The 13,172-nt window shown below is 39.3% G+C and overlaps 1 protein-coding gene across 1 annotated transcript in view; it reads left to right on the top strand.

The window, feature by feature from the left end:
- Nucleotides 1-559: 559 nt before the first annotated feature.
- Nucleotides 560-13,172, top strand: part of Sgcg (sarcoglycan gamma) — a 79,712-nt gene continuing 67,099 nt past the window's right edge. Inside the window, exon 1 of the mRNA XM_076872377.2 lies at nt 560-694. The gene's annotated coding sequence lies outside the window, so the exon portion shown is untranslated. The remainder of the gene's footprint in view (nt 695-13,172) is intronic.

Raw genomic sequence — 13,172 nt, forward strand, 5'->3', positions numbered from 1 at the left:
TTGAGACAGGGCTGACTAAGTTTTATGGCTGACATCAAACTTGCAGTCTTCCTGCCTCTTGTTCCCTCATCACCAGGATCACAGGCCTGCTCCACTGCACTCAACAAGGGAAGTGATTTTTTAAAGAGTGACTGTTGTTTGATAATTTGCAATTTCTTTGGATGAGATTAGTACACATATAATATTAATAAAGTCCCAAGTTCTAAACACTGTATGTTAACTAGAAATTATTGTTCATATTTTATCAACATTAGATTCTGCCAGAAACTAGTCTCAGAAGATTCTCGTTATTCATTTAAGGTAAAGTTTATTTTAGAAAGTTATAATTAAATGAAACAGTCATAATTCAGGGTTTAAATGTAGGAATGTTGGTTTTGTAAGAACAGTTTGGGCTTGTTTAGTTTTGTTTTGGGCACACTGAGAATTGCATGCTGGAAGTGGTTCCCGAACAATTTCAAGTGTGGCCTGAGCTGTTTATGTCACTGAGTAAAATTAGAAGGGCCTGTTGCTAGTACCAGCGGCTGAAACAGGAGCCAAAGCCAAACACGTGAGCGCCTTTTCTCCCTGGCTAGTTGGTAAAGCCCAACTCCTTCCTTCTCGTCCTGTAAGTAATGGAAAAGTTTGAAACACTCTCTCTCCAGTAGAGCTCAGGCCAGCTGCCACTAATTCTCGTGTGTTTGTCAAAATTTCTAAGGTAAGTAACCGTTTTAAGTTGGATTTTGTATAATTCAAAGAATAACTTAAAAAACAAGAATTAATAGGGTTTCTTGATTTGTTTTTCTTCCTAGGTAGAAAACTACTTGATGAATTTAAATTAAATTTAAGCTAACAAATTAATTATTTCTAATAAATATGTTTTGATTTTAACAAAATTAAGTTCGCTTCTCATTTCAGCTCTTTAGATTATTCTGATTACTAAAATGCTACATATTTTAGCATAATCACATATTTCTCATATTTTCATTTTGTAAAATATGATAGCATTGCCATATTATTAGATATTTAAGTTGTATACTGTAGTGAGTTCAGGCAAAGTATAATCTTTAAGATCAACTTCTTCTAATTCTACTCTAAATTTTTGTGATAAAATTATTTTTGTTTTAGAGTATATTGATAGTTTTGTTAGGGATATTAAGAAATAGACTGAAATTAATGAGACCAAAAGTCAAGTGGTTTTATCATGTGGGAATAAGCAAAACAAGAGCAAAATATCAACCTGGCTCCTAACTGTTCTTGCACCATAGGAGGAATGTTTCCCTCCCCAAATCTGAAAAAAGACTTAAGTGCTGCTCAAAATTCAAGAAAAAAGTAAAATAAGTAGGGTAAAAGAAAAAAATGTGCTAGTGCTTTTGCTTACTGAACTTGTAGGTCCCTTTTCTGTGTTTCCTAATATGTGGTAGTTGGAAAACATAAATTTTTAAAGAAAGTAATACAGAACAATAATAAGGGAAAATGTAACTCAATTGCCTGAATGACTCATCAACTGGATGGAGTAACTCACTAGTACAAAAGAAACTTCAAAATGTACCACATTTACTTTTGGGGTTTTTTTGTTTTGTTTGTTTGTTTGTTTGTTTCTTGAAAACATTTTACAATGAGGAACAAAGAGGCACACTTAAGGAATTTCAGAACTAGTGGTTCAAATTGGGGTTAGTTTTATAGGTTCTAGAATTTGAGATTTTCTTTCAAAGCCAAATGAAAAGTCGTATTTCAGTATAGTTAGATATACAATTCTAAAGATTCACAAGTACAAGTTTCCAAATGATGCTGGCTAAGCTTTCATTTAAAATACTGAAAATAAATTTGTCACATATTGTCCTATAAAAAAAATACACTTTCTGGTCATTAAACTAAATTGCTATTAGAAGACATGTGGAAATTAAATGCTAACTGTGAATTATTAGTGGTGTCCAATCTGTTCAGTGCTGTGTGTTTTGGAAGGGCTGCGGTTCTTTTTCTAGTCTTTACTCCGTGGCCCATTGTGACCCCGCTGCCGCTTCCCAGTTGTGCCCATCATTGCTGTGGCTTCCCCGGGGGGCGGGGGGGGGGGGGGGGGCACAACGCAGCAGAGCACTGAAGATGTCCGCTTGCTTCAGAAACCTGCCTGAGCCTCCCCACATGTTTCTTTCTATCCTTCCTCCTTTTCTCTCAGCCTTATCAGCATCTCTCTGGCATTATTCTTCTCTAGACCTGCCACAGAGCCAGAAAAATTCATGGTGTTCTTATTATAGAATCTATCCCCCACTATATTTTTGTCCTTATAGACTCCAATGTCTGTTTAATTTTATGTGTTGTGCTATAGAGAATTTTATGGGAAGATTGGTACAGGAGGATTTATTAACTTGTGACTTTGCAAAGGTCTCCAGACTTCTCTCAAAATCCCTTGAAATGTCAACATCTACTGGACTTGAGGATGCCTGGTGTGTAGCATATCGTCAAGGAACCGTGAGGCTGAGGACTTAGGGAGGGCTCTCTTTCGATCAAAGGCATTGGTGCTTCGTCCTACAGTAGAAGGAAGCCCCTGGAACATTTATGACATAAAAGCTGTGCAGTCCTACTTATTATTTGTAAGAATTGCCCTTTTTGCCATGGAAAATGAATTACGGCAGTGGAAGAGGAAGTGAGGGATACCTTGGAAATCTAGCTTCACCTTCATGACTATTTTAACTCAATTTTTAAATTTTCACTTTTTCTTGGGAAATGTCTTTGGAAAGTATAATACTTTTGTAACAATAAATGGTGAAAAGTTTAGGCTGTGAAGTCAGACTACTGTGTTCTAACTACATGATCTCCTGTGGATTACTTAATTTCTAATGCCTGTTTCTTCATGTGTAAAAGGAGGCATTAAGTCCATAAAAGGCACTTACAAAGTTTCTGACTTCTGAGTAAATAGTTGTCCCCATCATCCTTATCGTTAAAAAAAAAAAAAAAAGACACATAACCTCTTATCTTGACCAGCACTGACAGGAAATAAGGGAAGAACTTCAGAGAATGGCTTTGAATGGTTAAAATGGTTACCCGACTTCTCCAATCCTCTAAAACAGCCCCATGAATAATCCCTAACCACGAAGGGGATTCCAGGCTGAAGCTATTTCTGCTCCAGCTGAGAATGTTCTCTGCATGCAGAGACAGCTACTGAGGAGTGGTGTGCACATTCCAGGATGCAAATAGCAAACCCTGCTTAAGTTCTCTGCAGCTGACTCTGATGGTAGAATTTAGCCACAACAACAAGAAAATCAAATAACTGTTTAAAATTCCTATGAAAATTTTCCTTTCATTAAACATTTTAGGTCTTAATGAAACCTTTATATCAAATATTCTGAAATGTTAATCTTGGTGAAACATAGAATGCATTTGAATATGTGTATTTTGGCACCATTTGAAAGTCACATTAAATCATCCCATTCCAATTTTGAAGAAAACGTAATGATAAGGGTAGAAGTGAATCATGGCCTTAAGACCTCTGAAACTTTTTTAATAAACTGTCAAGGCGATGGGAAAATTGCATATGCACTTTTGATAAGAACCTTAATTATGTTTACCTCAAGAATTCTCTTGGCTTTAAATCTTTCATTTAGAGTCTTGCAACTAAAGAGTTCAGCTTAGCTGATACATTCAAATAACTTTCTTAAAATTTGTTCTTAATTTTCTCAGAGTTAGGATTTAGTTAAGTACTCTTTTTAGGGCCTAGCCAAATTAAGGTTTGTTTTGTTTTATTTTGTTTTGTTTTTTTAAGAGGGGGGGAATTGGGTTGATTTGCTGAAAATTTCAGTTTCAGTATAAAAAAACAAAAGTTTTGATAAATTAGATAACAGGCTACTTTATTTTCTGTTTGATTAAGCACAGCTTTCATGAGTTATTTTAATTTAAGGTTTTTCTAAACTCTTTCTTTATAAATAGTCAAGCCTAAAGGATATATCCATACAGTATAAATGCCACTGCCTCAATGCTGGTCTCCCTTACAAAGATGGCATATTAACTGGCTACTGAATGGCCAGTAATTTTCCACATTTTTCTGGAGACTTGCCTTGGGATTCAGCCCATGTCTTTGTCTGGCTGGCGCATTTCTCTCTCTCTCTCTCTCTCTCTCTCTCTCTCTCTCTCTCTCTCTCTCTCTTATGCCTATCCTGCTTTCCTGGTTGCTGATTAATTTATCTTGAGAGCATTTCCTTAATAAATTATCTATACAAGAGTCCTCATCTGAGGCTCTGCTTCTGGAGAACCTGGCTTAAGATAAAGCTGAACAGTATTCTATTGAGAAGTCCATCAGTGGGACTGATCATACTGTGCCCCTATCTTTCCAAGAGCAATTGCTTAGACAGGATCCACAGGAACCAGGCTCTGAGCTGCAGTCTACATGCCAGTTTATTCAGTTAAGCACACCTTCAATAAAAACACCTGCAGGAGAAAGAAGGCAGTGAAATTGAACCAAAGGAAATGCCAAATAGCAATGTAGATATGATGGAGCTGGGATGGACCTCCAGACTGTATCCCAAATTGGAGGAAGTGCTGGAATTTTGCACCTGTACCTTGATCTGACATAGATAGTTGTAGCCCAGGTAAGGCAACTCAGCAGTGGACAGTCATTCTTGTCGTCTGCTATTATTGCTGAGAGCTAAGAAGTGAGTATCTTAGTTCTCAGGAATGACCATGGCAGCAAACTGTTGGAGTCTATCACTCAGATTCTCGTTTCATATACCTAATTTGGGATTCTGATTGGTCTCTTTTCTGAGACGGCTACTAAAAGAAGGATAATTGAATGAAATACAGCCTCTACTTGTGAGCTGTTCCTCAGGATTGCAACTAATACTTACCATTTTTCTCTATCAACTACTACCTGCAACTACCCACTCAAGATTCCCCTAACTGTCAGATGACACCATTGCTAGTCTAGGTAGCCAACCTGGTGAAGTGACTTTGACATCCATCTCTGAGAGGTCTGAGCTTATCACTGTATCCTTATCAGCCCAGTACACTTGTGGCACCTGTTTATTTACTGTCAAAACAGGAGAACACCCAGAAATGCCCTATTGGTCTACCTGGGTGACAAAGATATTCTTCCTAACAGCTATTGTCAGAATGGTGCACCCTATTCTTCCTAGTGGTATCTTGTCATGGGGCTAATGATCTGAATAGCAGTTTGAAGATTAATGGAACTAATGTTGTGCTCCCTGGTAGAAGAATTCCTCACTGAGAAAGGACTTCGATACACAAAGCCCATGGTAGTAGGGATGGGAAGCTCATGTGTTCCAACTGGTCATAAAAAGTGATGCTAGAAAACATGACCATTTCCACACTCAGCCTTGGCTCTGAGACAGATTTTTCTCTCAACCACAAAGCAGCACTATGAAGATGTTGATTTAGCATCCTGAAGTATCCCCTGTCCTCCAAGAGGTCTCCAAGGGGGGATCCCCACAGCAAATTGGAAGGATTCCTCAATCTGGCAGTTCCTTGGAAATACAATATAGGATAAGAATAGTGGGTCACTTGTTTCACTGCCATTTCATGGAGAGACCCACATCAATGGAGCAAATGCTCTATAAGTCCTTGTATAGAAATGGTGGCTGAGGTCTTATAGACAGAATATTCCACCCTCAGCCTTGGAGTCTGTTCCAGTCAATATGATGTGATCAGCTGGCCACTGAGGGGCTTCTTGGTCTTACTGAAGGACGGCACTGTCTCCAGGTTCAACACTGGTATCTGTCATGGGTAGTTTTAGATCAGCTTTGCTGAAGGAAGCCCTTGCTATTGGGCCCATGCATGATCTTCATCCCACACCGTTTTGGGATACTCTTTATAAGAGTCCATGGTGGGGGAACTGAAGTGGGTGATGAGGGACATTCTGACTTTTTGGTGCCTCCTCTGAAGTGGACACTCCAAAGAGTGTTGACAAAGTTACAAAGGGGAATACAAAGAGTCCCTTTGTGACTAACAGACTCATCCACAAACCTCTTTCCCTGAATTCTGTCTTCCCAAATTCCCCTCTTCCAGGCCCCAATGGACCAGCTTAGTCATCCACTACCATCCATGGACTGTGTGTATTCTAACTCATATGATTTCTGTTTCTATAAGTGGATGAGCCAATGCACTACTTGTAGACTTACCCTTGAAGAAGTTTCATTTCATGATCATCTTTCAGGATCACTCCAGTTGGGGCTGTAGAAAAGCAGCAAGCTTTGGATGGTTTGCACCAACACATTGGGCCAACCCACCCTTAAATCAAACTTGGCCTTTTTCTTCCCCATAGGCTGATCATAAGGGACACCCCCAGGTAGCCAGAAAGCAGGATAAGCTGGGAACAGGTGCAGGTACATTAGTGGTGAGTGACATGGATTCCGAGTCTCCTGCACCTGTAGCCTGCTGTATCCCTCTGCCTGCTCCAGGCCCTGGTACACCACTTTTAGCTTACAATGGATTGCTGCTGGGCCTCCTGACATTATGTCATGGAAGGCCTCACAGAGATTAGGTCATGATGGGAATTCTTGGCCACAGGAATTCCTGGTTACTTGAGTAGAACTTAGGAAAATGCTTTTCAAATGGCATATAGTTCTCTGCTGCAGATGTCATGGTCTTATTCCAAAATCCCAGAAAGAAGTCTGTGTTGTAATTCTTCCACTGTAGCTTGCCATAAATATCACATTACTTCCTTTACTATCAGAGATATCTCATCCCATAAGGGTGCAAGGATGTATGGCCTAATCATCAGGAATGCCCGCACTACTGCCTGCACCTGCTGCCAAGTCCTATTCTGGGCCCCTCTCAATGCTCTCAGCTTTCATTATAACAATGGAAGAGGCTAGCTTCAGAACCTGACATGGGTTAGGAGGCATTATTTTTCCTTTACAGCAGTGGTAGGTACAAGCTACAATGATTCACTCTTTACTTTTCAGGGGATTTTCCTGAATCTCCTGGAGCAATGGTTTCCTAAAACATTCACTAACTTTTCAAGTGCCAAAATCTTGGTAGGATTTATCTCTTGCCTTCTAAATTCTCCAACATATGTGTCAAATCCATCCCCTAACCTAGTTAACATAGTACCATAAACCTAGCAAACAACTGTGTTCCAGAAATGTCCAAGATGGCCCAAGCCCTTTTGAGTACATGAAGACAGAGGGAAATAAATTTAAGCATGACCATGGAGCAAGTAAATACTGTAGTCAAGCCCATGTGAGTGTGAATCACTTCTTATCCTCATCTATGAGAGAAGTGGGGGGAATGCATTTGCCAACCCAGTGGCTTTATGCCTGTATATGGGGCTAACTTAGTCTGCATGAGCAAGAATGATACCCCCAGCACACCAGCTCCAGAAACATCTACCAGTTTGGATTTGAAGCAGGCTTTAGTTGTCTTCTGGGAAATATCTGGTTTTTCTAGGATCCAACTGATGACTTAAGGGGGAACAAGGTTTTAGCGGCTAACCTCATGTCCTGTGAGATGGGCACTTTTCTCTGCCATTCTTCCTGGGATACATAAGGAATGAAGGGCAGTCTTGGAACTCTTCTCAGTTTCTCTCACTGTCAAGTTCTTCTCCCAAGGCACTCCCTACATTAGATTTCTATCAACTACCAAATATGTGCATCCCAATTTTATATTTGTTTTTTAGGGAAAGGACCATTTGGTAGTTCCAAGGACCAAATACAAGCCAAACTGGGGCTAGGATTCTATTTGTCACGTAATTCCCATATGCCCTCACCATGATGGCTTTTCAAGTCCGTAGTATTAATGGTCAAGCTAGCTTCTATGTCCAATGTCCTCAAAATATTGAGTATTCTCTTTTCTACAGTGTACTATAACCCAATTAAATGTGTTTTGGCTCTCTTGGGGACGGGCTGGGGACAATGGTAGTCATTGCCATTGATGTTGCAAGGCACCCCCCTTCTGGTGACCTGGCCTCTCCTCAGTCAAGAATTTCCAGATGTGGAGACTGGATTAATCTGAAAATCAAACAAAGAGTTGTAATTTTTATGAGGGTAGTAGCCTTGAGCCTACTAGGAAACCTCATTAGTTTCATTTTGGGGGTATGAGGGTACTGGGGATTGAACCAGGAGCATTTATCCACTGAGCCACATTCACAACCCTTTTTATATTTATTTATTTGTTTATTTTTATATAGTTATTTATTTGAGACAGGGCTTCTTAAAGTTGCTAAGTCTGGCTATGAACTTGCAATCCTCCTGCCTTAGCCTCCCAAGCCACTGGGGTTACAGGCATGTGCCACCACACCCAGATGATTTCTTTTGATTGATAGATTGAATCACCCCCTTGTTGGATGTCAATCCATCTTTGCCCTCCTCAATGACAGCCTTGCAGTTCTGATTTTTCTCTTTCCCTAACCATCAGCCATAGCTATTTCCAATCCTTTGATAGAGATCCATCTCCCAAGATCCTTCCAAATAATAAATCTTATATCCTCAAAGAATGTTCCTTAATGTACTGGACTGGATATTGCTCTCCTTGCTCCCGTCCAGAACTTCCCCACCTGGGTTATGTTGTTATTCAGCCTTAACTGTTCACTGGGTGGCCAGGAGGGGGAGTGGTGAACACGTTGTCACATCTTCTTAAGTGGGAAGGAGATGGGGGAGTGGGTCATGTCTGCTCTAGGGAATCAGGAGTTTCCAGTTTCTTGAGTCTTTGTCCCAGATGTTTCATCCCAAGTCTCAGGGCCCCCTCCTCCCTTGTCAGGGCCCTCATCTTGACAGAGCAGACAATCTCAGTTAAGAACTGAGAACTCTATCTTCATTGTCACGCCACTGCTTTCGTGAAGAACCAGATCCCTTGCTTGCTGTGCCCTGCAGTGGAGGGAGGTAAGCATCTCTGCAAAAGCTCTGGCAAAGCCCCATGACCTTCACAGCTTGCCTTCATCATCTCAGCTTTCTATCTTCTTCCTCCCGTGCCTGGATGGAGCTCAGCAGAGACATCAGCTCCATTGCCTTCATGATAACACTTCACAGAAACCCTCAAACACCTTATCTGTTGCACCCAATAGTCAATTTCCTTCCACTGGTATCTCTTCTTAGTTCACCACCAGTGACAGTTTATCAACGATGCCAGACTGTGTGTCGTGGACTACTCTACCTACTGCCGGGAAATGGTCCTTATTATCAGTCACCGATGGGTGATCCTGTTCCCAGATGCTGTTTTAGATTTAATTTCCAGACTATTCCGACCACCGGCCCTGTTACATCAGTTTCCCTGAGAAACACAGAAGACTAGCATTTCCATGGGGAAAGTTTATTGAGGAAAGCTCTGGGGAAGAGCAAACTTAAGGGAGTGGAGGAATCCAGGTTGGACAGGAAAAGAAGCTGAGCTGTTGGTGTGGGGACCACAGAGGACCCAGCTGATCCTTCAGGGCTGTTGGGGGTGCTTTCTGAGACAGACTGGCCCTTCAGAGATGTCATGGATTAAGGCAGGGGCCAAGCCCTTGTTCTCACTATTGGCTAGTGATTGGCTGCCCAGGGAGCTTTGGGGGAGTCAAATCTGTTCAGTTCCAGAATAGGGACTCAGGTATGACCTCTGAGCAGGAAACAGCCCTGGGTGCTGGGTGAATGCATTTGGGAGAAAATGGAAGCAAAGTGGAGGTGAATAACTGGGTGGCACACTCTAGCATCTGCTGTAGCAATACTATTTAGGATTTCTGTTTCTGTGATTTTTTTCCTCGGTTTTTTAGAAAATAATTTTCTTTCCTGACTTGTTTTACTTCTGTAGGTATGACCAAAGTGCAATCTCATAGGACAATTAAAAAATAGTGTTTGATGGCAGTTTTCTTGTTGCATTATATTTACACATTCAATCCACAAATATTAGTAGGAGTTCTAGACTCTGAGATTGGCCACAGAGGAAGAAAAGTCATCTTGGTCTCACAGAGGTAAAAACAAAATAGGGGAACACAGATGCAACATTTGGGTTTTGGTTGTTGTTTTGTTTTGAGTGTTAAATTATCTAGGAAAGAGGAGACTGGGGAGAAAAACTTGCATTAAGAATAATTTAAGCCATGGGTTCAATGCCCAGACTAGAAAATAAAACAAAACAAAACAAAAAGTAATTTTCTTGGATTCAGAAGTAGGTAAACAGGTTAGAGCTACCAACATAACTAAGTGCCCCCAACTCCAACCTCCCAGCCTAACCCTGCACAAATTCTGCCTTAAATAGTAATTATACTCAAAGGGAAAGGCCAAAGGACAGCTAAATAATTGTCTCTTTATTCTCAACATGGACATATTAGAGGTTTTCATTATTTTGGTGATTACTTTGATACAAAAAGCAATTTTATAAAATTGCTCTATTTAAAATATTTTAGTGTGACTATACATGGAAAGTATATAAACATGTAAATAATTTATATAATAATTTTAGCAACTTTGTATTTTAACATCTTTACCTCTGACACATAATGATTGTATGTAGTTATGGACCATGTGCCCATGGACCTATTTCCTCCAGCCACTCCCTACTTTCCCAGAGTTACCACCCAGTATACTGGTCCTCTCAAATTATCAGTCCATCAAATGAATTAATTCACTGATGAGATTACAGCTCTCATAATCGAATCATTTAACCTCTGAACATTCCTGCATTTACTAACACATGAGCTTCTCAGGAGGCACTTCATATCCAAAGCATAACTAGCAGAGAGATTGATTTCATTTCCTTTGGATATGTACCCAGCAGTGACATTACTTGATCATATGTTGTTCTATTTTTAATTTTTTGAGGATACCACCATAATGTCTGTACAAATTTAATAGCACCAACCGTTTAGAATTTCTCCACACTCTCACCAAAATGTATCTATTTTATTATAGCCATTCTAGTCAGATGTGAGGTGCTATATCATAGTGGTTTTGATTTGCATTTCCCCAATGATTAGTAATGTTGAGGATATTTTCTTATACCTATTGCACATTTGTATGTATTCCCTTGAGAAATGCCTATTCAGGTTTTTTGACCATTTTTAAATCAGGTTATTAATTAATTTATTACTATTTCATTGTTTGAGTTCCTTTTATGCTCTGGATATTAACTCGTTATCATATATATAGCTTGCAAATATTTTCTCCCATTCTGTAGATTGTCTCTTTAATCTATTTTGTGTTTCCTATGCTGTGCAGAAGCTTTAGCTTTTAAATTTGGTACAATCCCATTTGTTTACTTTTGCTGTTGTCACCAATACTTTGGCATCTTCTCCAAAATATCCTTGCCCAGATGGCCTTGATTAATTTTATTAATGACATTATATAGCTTTTCTGATTTGATGTAATGTCTGTAGTAATATTTTCCAGAACTTTGTCAAGAAGTAGCATCATCACATTCTATAAATATATAATCTTTGAAACATTAAGATGACCTACCATAAGAAACTATGAATTTCATACTTACTATACAATAACAGCAAGTATAATGTTTCCCCTATGCTAAACATTATTCTAGGAGCATTTTATTTTACATTTGGAACTGACAAATTTTAGAAGCCTCCAGATGTGTAAGATGCCGAAATATTTTAAAGGATGTAACACAGCCTTTACAAGGTTAACTAGATTGGTTATAAATATTCATGACCAGGAATAATAAAGTGACTTTGAAAGAATTATAATAACTAGAGGCATAATAGACTTTATGAAACTTATAGTTCTTGAGATGTTAAATCCTGTATGTAATTCACCAGGCAGTTTTGCAATTCAACTGCTTTGAGAAAGATAGCCACCATGTACAGAAAAATTGACCATAAGAACTTTGAGAGTCCTGGCTATAAGCCTCCTTTAGAGAATCAGGGGAATTTAGAAGAAAATTATTGTATCATTCACAATATTGGAAAACCCTTTATGATACCAAGCAACAGGCCTATAAAACACTCATGTGTTAAAAAAAAAAATTCTTGAACAACTGAATAATTGGAAACTATACTTGATAACAACTATTTTGTTGTTATACCTTTCAAAACACCTATGCAATCAAATAGTCCACATCTTTTTTTTTTATTGTAGGTTGTTCAAAACATTACATAGTTCTTGATATATCATATTTCACACTTTGATTCAAGTGGGTTATGAACTCCCATTTTTACCCCGTATACAGATTGCAGAATCACATCAGTTACACTTCCATTGATTTATATATTGCCATCCTAGTGTCTGTTGTATTCTAATGCCTTTCCTATCCTTTACTATCCCCTCTCCCCTCCCCTCTTCTCTCTCTATCCCCTCTACTGTAGTTCATATCTCCCCCTTGTATTATTTTTCCCTTTCCCCTCGCTTCCTCTTGTATGTAATTTTGTATAACCCTGAGGGTCTCCTTCAAATAGTCCACATCTTGAGAGGTACTTACTGAGCAATATGAAGATACTTTTTGGACTCAGAACTCAAAATCCACAACAAAACCTTAGAAAGTACATGTTTTTTAAAGACTGCAAATTAAATTAAGAAATAAGCCGTCTTGTTCATTTGACACCTAAATCAAAAAAGTATATGCTTTAAAAACAAACAGATAAGCTGGGATCAAAGAATACTATACCTTTAATCTGACACTTTTGTTGGGGGAGTCTTAATGTTAAAAGGCTGTGAGTCCCTGAGTAAATCTTCACAATCTTCCCCAGAGCTCTACTAAGACCTCAACTGGAGTAGGTTGGGAAAGAAATGGCAGTCTGAAGAAGGAAAGGAAGAGGAGAAACAGCAAGGAGAATGCCAGATGTTAAGCTATTGAGCTCAGGGATAAGAAGGAGACATAGCTTCTTGCACCACTTCTAGGGCTCAGGACCAGGGGGTCAAAAACACGGAACTCTGCAGCAGAGCACTTCCAGTGCATTCTAACCAGTATCAGGATGCATCCTAGAACTGGGGTGGTCAGAAGCCACCAGCTATGGGGATGAGCTGGACAGGCCATTTGACTTGATCAGCTGACAGAATTGATCATCATACTTTTATCATTCATAGGTTGTTAAAATTCAGGCTGGCTTATATGAAACCAAAAGAGAATTGCGTTAGATTTGAAAAGCAGAAGTAGAAGCAGTGCTTTTCAGATGCTAATCTTCCTCCTAGAGCCAACCCATTTCATCTTATGAAGGTAGAACTTTCTTTGATCTTGAGCTTTAAAATGCACAGTTCAAAGACAAAGAATGCTTATGGGATTAACATTCATGTTAGAAAATGAAGCGGTGTGCTTGACCACTGAGATGTGAA

This window comes from Callospermophilus lateralis, chromosome 12 (assembly GCF_048772815.1).
Source record: "Callospermophilus lateralis isolate mCalLat2 chromosome 12, mCalLat2.hap1, whole genome shotgun sequence".
Classification (NCBI taxonomy): Eukaryota; Metazoa; Chordata; class Mammalia; order Rodentia; family Sciuridae; genus Callospermophilus; species Callospermophilus lateralis.